We start from the raw sequence: 5,661 nt of genomic DNA, 5'->3' as shown, positions 1-5,661 counted from the left end.
GCTAAACAGGCTGCAAAAACCTCATTCTTATGTGTAATTGAACCCACACGGTTGCACGCGTCAAGCATGTCTACTATGGTCGGGTTTTGCAATGTCTGCAAGACTCTTTTACAGTCCTCATTGGCATTTTCTACAGCCAATTTCATAAGCAACGCCTCTTTGGCTTCAGCATTTTGTACTTATTTTTGAATGGCTTCTTGGAGCTTGTCGATAAAATCCATGTAAGATTCGTTGCTCCCTTGCTTAATGTTAGTAAAAGATTTCACCGGTTGTCCTGTATCAGGGACCTTTAACATTGCTTGAAACGCAAGGTCTGCTGATTGTCTCAAAATTTCAGGCGTGAGCCGTGCCTGCAGTTGCGGTGTATTGATAGGGTCCTCCCCCATTAACTGAGTGATTCCTGCGCCCACTAGCAGGTCTCCCGCTCGCCGATTCAGGTTCTGCACAGCTGCATGATCACAGAGCTCCCGCCAGTGGGCTTGCCAGAGCACTCTTTGTGTAGGGGAAAATATTAAAGTTAGTAAAAGTGAGATGGACTGAAAATCACTTTTCTTTCTCATTACTTCATTGGCTGGAAGAAATTGTTTCTTTCTCATATAATTGGAAAACAAAAGTAGCACAAAATCACTAGAAAACTGAAAAAGTGCATTTAGACTGAAATGAGTAAAGCTTCAGGAAGCTGCAGAAATAGAAAGGTCTGCATGGTGAAATAACTGGGAAATCTGACGTTTTCCATCTGTAGTGACCAATACCTGTGATATACGTGGTGTCTGGCTGTGCACCACAACAGTGCTCTCACACGGCCCCTCTCCTGTGGTCACCCACGAGGTCCCTGGCTGCAGAAGACAGCAAGCGCAGAGCAGACAAGTGTTAGACGAACCAGAGCTCCGTCAAAAGCCTCAACAGTTACACATACCTTCTTTTGCCTAACTTGGCAATATAAACAGCTAAGCTGACATTTTGGAGATTCTCCATTTTCAGTCCCAAATGAAATTTAATACAAAGGCTTCTGGGGAGTATTTAAATCTATCAACATATACACGTTAATTACCTAAAAGTATGACAGAATGATGGCTGGCTGACTATCAGCTGTTTAATTTTATCTGTGTCTATTCTGTAACATCTGGAATCTGTACAAACACAGGAAGCATCACGCATAAGTCACGCATAAAATAAGCGAGGGGAATGATTAGATTTTGTCATGGACCTTAACGATATAACCATGTAACAGTAGCACAGCAATAACACTGCATGCTAGCAAGTTGGGAACCAGTGCATAGATTTATGTAATTTGCCCAGGATCAAGAATATATAACCTCTGCTTTATCTTTCTCTCAAGTACTTAATTGTACCAGATGGGAGAAAGCAGAAAAATTAATGTCTCCCTTCACTTTCCTGATCTCCCCTTGTCTTATGGAAGGGAAGTGTTGTCATGTGTGGGGATTAACGGTACGGACTCCGGCAGGCAGCAACCAAAGACCTTTATTGCTCTTTGTTAACACTTTTTATAGCAAGCAGAGGTGTTCATGCGCTATCTGCAGCTTGCAGATAGGTTATAGCCTTGTGTCCATGCACATCTATGTTCTAGCGGATTGGCCCGTTTTCCCTGATCACGCGAAATGCCTTCATGGCCCTTATCTTGTTTTCTCCTTAGAGCAGCACATTCCTTCCTCCGTTATCTTCTGCATACGTGCCTTCTCGTGCTTCAAGGAAACAGGGCTTTCTCAGCAAAATCAAATTCAGTAATGTCCGTCAGTGAGGTTCCCATCCCCACAGTCATGGCCAGGCAGGAGCATCTGGATATGATGGAAACCCAGCCAAGCACAGAAAATGCCAGCAACAAACCTGGAGAGAAGGAAATACCTCTTGCTTTCAATCGCTATTATTGAAGCAGTTGCTTTTTGGCAGAAGGCAGCGGGAAGCAATCTTTCCCTTGCTGACCACCTGTGCGAAGCGCATTTCAACAGCAATTGGTTTGCTCGCACATTGCCCATCCTTTCTCACAAGACAGTTTGTGACCATTGCTCCGAGCTCCCTGCAGTGGAGTTAAGGGAGTAGGTGTCTATGAACACTGAGCCAGATGGCACTTCAGACTCTCTGCTGTATCTTGCAGATCTTCAGAGTCTGAAGCAGCCTGCAACACAAAACAGGGTAGAAAAGGACCAGAGCTTTGGGGAAGCCAGGGTCAGTTTGAAGTTGGGGATTGAGAGGGTGGGAGAAAGAAGAGAAGCAGCTGATTGGGGTACCCTGGCAGGGAAAAGATTTAATGTTTTGAGGAGGTCCACAGGTACTCATAGGGACATAGACTGGGCAAGGAAGACGTGGAGAGAGCTGGGCAGGGGATTACAGAGATGTTGGAAGTTGTAGCTGGAAGTTGTGGCTTAGTCAGATGGACCTGAAAGAAGTGGCGTGTGCTAGGAGTTCAGAAAAAAAGTATTGTCATGCAGGAACAGAGGCTGAAAAAACCCTGGGCTAACCACAGGCCTGGCTACAGGGCCTCTGTTCACTGCGTGGGCAGGTCTGTGCAGAAATACAATGTCTTTTAGAAGAGTTGGGATGCATTGGACCTACTGGGCATGTTGAGGTGCTCACGTAAGAGTATCTTGACCCCTTCAGAAGCGTCCTGAAAATTAACTGAAACCCTGGTGATTGCCAGATTACACTTAGACTAAATAAAGCTTAATTAACAGTTGTTATTTTTTGCTAGGTTCAGCTCTCACCAATCATACTCAAATTGTTACAAAAAGCAACAGGCATGATAAAATGAAAAAAAAACCACCACCAAAACATGGAGTTAATGTTCTTTATTATTAAAATCAAAACAATATTCTTACAAAGCAAAGCTTTCCAGCAATTTGCCAAGATTTTCTTACAACCTGTTTGGCCTGGCAGAACATCAAGGGAATAATTTTCAAGAAAACTCTAAAGATTTATTTCTTATAGAGCGCAAACAATCAGATGTGCATACTTACCTACACAGATTTCACAGTAAGTTTGGGGAACCTTGTTCTGCTGATTAAGCATCAGCTTACATGCATGCAACTAGTATATTTGTAACACCACAAGGGTCACAACAACTTGAAAAATTTTGATAAAATATTAGTAAGACTATGTCAAACTTGTTATTATTTATGAATATCCTAGTGTCGTAGTTTAACCTCAGCTGGCAACTGAGCACACACAGCCGCTTGCTCACTCTCCCCGCCCCCCAGTGGGATGGGGGAGAGAATCGAAAGAGTAAAAGTGAGAAAACTCATGGGTTGAGATAAGAACAGTTTAATAATTGAAATAATAAGAATATGCAAAGCAAGTGATGCACAATGCAATTGCTCACCACCCACCGACCAATGCCCAGCCAGTCCCCGAGCAGTGGCCCCCCCGGCCAGCTTTCCCCCAGTTTATGGGGGGGACATCATGTGAGCATGACGTCACATGGTATGGAATATCCCTGTGGCCAGTTTGGGTCAGCTGTCCTGGCTGTGCCCCCTCCCAGCTTCTTGTGCACCTCCAGCCTTCTCAGTCGGTAGAGCATGGGAAGCTGAAAAGTCCTTGACTAGTGTAAGCACTGCTCAGCAACAACTAAAACATCGGTGTTTCATTCTCATACTAAATCCAAAACACAGCACTGTACCAGCTACTAGGAAGAAAATTAACTCTATCCCAGCTGAAACGAGGACACCTAGGATCAACATCAGCTCACATATGGCTTATCCAGACCTCTCCCAAATCCTGAAAAAGACTTTCGTGTCTTTTATGCAATTAACAAATAGCAATGCCTCTTCCTCTATCAAAGACAAATCATTCATATCCCTCTACTATGCCAGCTAACACTGTTCTTAACCAGGTAGGCCTGCAGAAGTCCAAATCCTTCCTACCATCCAGGTTTTTAAGACTAGTGATACTTTTCAAGACTAAGCTTTATGCTGGGACACAGCAAACTTGTAGCAAAGGAGTAAAAAATTGTGATTATTTGTGAATACAACTTCAAAGAAACTTTGAGAAACCTATTTATTAATGGTCATGTGTTTTTTCAGGAAAACTGTGTTCCAAAGAATGGAAAACAACATGAAAATCAAAGAAATACTGCAGGTCACAATGTACACTAGTGTAAATCTCCTCATAGTTGCTGGCCTTGTGCTGAGTGTTTAGACAATTCAAGAAGCCATTATGCAAAAGGATTAGTGTTTTTATGTAACTTCATCAATTGTCAAAATATTTCTGTTTTGTAATCATGATCTAATTACTAAAAATAGCCGAGTGGTGATAGATCAGGATTTATTACTAACCTGACATTTGTAATCTAGACAGGAATTCAGCTCAGTGACTGATGTTCCCTTCCTCCCCACATACACCATACAATCTATCAACAACATATAGCAAATCTCCGCTGAATGAGAGACACAACTTTGAATCAGTTATCTGTCTACACCAAACAATTTAAATTCTTGGGAAAAGGAAAAAAAACAAGATTACACTGTAACGTTTTTAACTGCAGCTTTCACAGTACATCACTCGAGTACAGTACTTATCCCAGCTCCCCTGTGAGTGAAGTGCAAGCCTCATGAAGCAGCTGTATAAATTGCTTTTGAATGTTAGCTAAGTCACAGAAATATTCAAAAGAAGAATTAGGATTAATTTCTCTTAAAAAAGATTTGTAGTGGTAAATAATTTTGGATTACATATTAAAACAGTGGTGACTGTAGAACAAAGCTGTCCTATTTACACGATGAATTAATGGTCAATAGGATTGTTTCAGATAGAGTAAGTAGCTTTAACATATTTTTCCTTTCAGTGAACCGGACTGTTCTGCTTTTTGAGACCCTATGAAAAGACATTTTCATGAAGATAATTTAGAAAAGGATCTCTCAAAAGACCAGAAGTGGGACTGAGTTGGAAAAATGTAGAAGACTAGAGACCAAGGCCTCCTTTCATTGCCATGTTTTTATTTAAACCAGCTACAGATGCACCAAGAAAATGGAAGACCGTAAGTAAATGCCACCACAATAACCACTTGCATTACTGCATTGCAATGCAATCGCAACTCCTACTCATGGAGGGACGGTAACGCCATCTAAGTTTTGGGCAAGGAAACAGCGCCTCTGGCCGCGGGAAGCGACGCCGCGGCGACGGGGGCAAGACGAGCCGATGGCGGGACCGCGGACTCCCGCTCCTCGGCTGGCGCTCGCCTCACCCATGCCGCGGGCCCGGCCGACCTCGCCAGCCCTGCGCCTCCACCGGACTGACCGGCACGGGGCTACCTCACCAGCAGGAGGCACAGACGTGTGGCAACCTGTGACTATATAAACCGGTTTTCAGCATTAGCTAAAGTAGGGGACGTATAAACGGCGAAATCCTCCTGTGATCAAACAGCCCCACCGCCTGAGGGGCAGGCGTCAGGCACAGCCGCTCCTGAGGTAAAACGGCGGGAACGGCAGCCCTGCGGCGGGCGGCAGCTAAGAGGACCCCGCTCCGAGAGGGCCTGGAATTCACCCGGCACCTCGCTGAGCGGGACCGCGGTACAAGACGGATGCGGGCAACCCACAGCGCGGCTCAGGACGGCAGCACCCAGCTCCCCCCAGCGCCCGGCGAGGGTTAGACAGGCAGGGCGGCGGCCCCTTCCAGCCTTCCAGCTGCCTCATCCCCCTGGTTCCTGCGAGCGTG

This window comes from Aptenodytes forsteri, unplaced genomic scaffold (assembly GCF_000699145.1).
Source record: "Aptenodytes forsteri isolate BGI_AS27 unplaced genomic scaffold, ASM69914v1 Scaffold137, whole genome shotgun sequence".
NCBI classification, from domain to species: Eukaryota; Metazoa; Chordata; class Aves; order Sphenisciformes; family Spheniscidae; genus Aptenodytes; species Aptenodytes forsteri.
The sequence above is the reverse complement of the archived record's forward strand: the minus strand, read 5'-3'. Positions refer to the sequence as shown.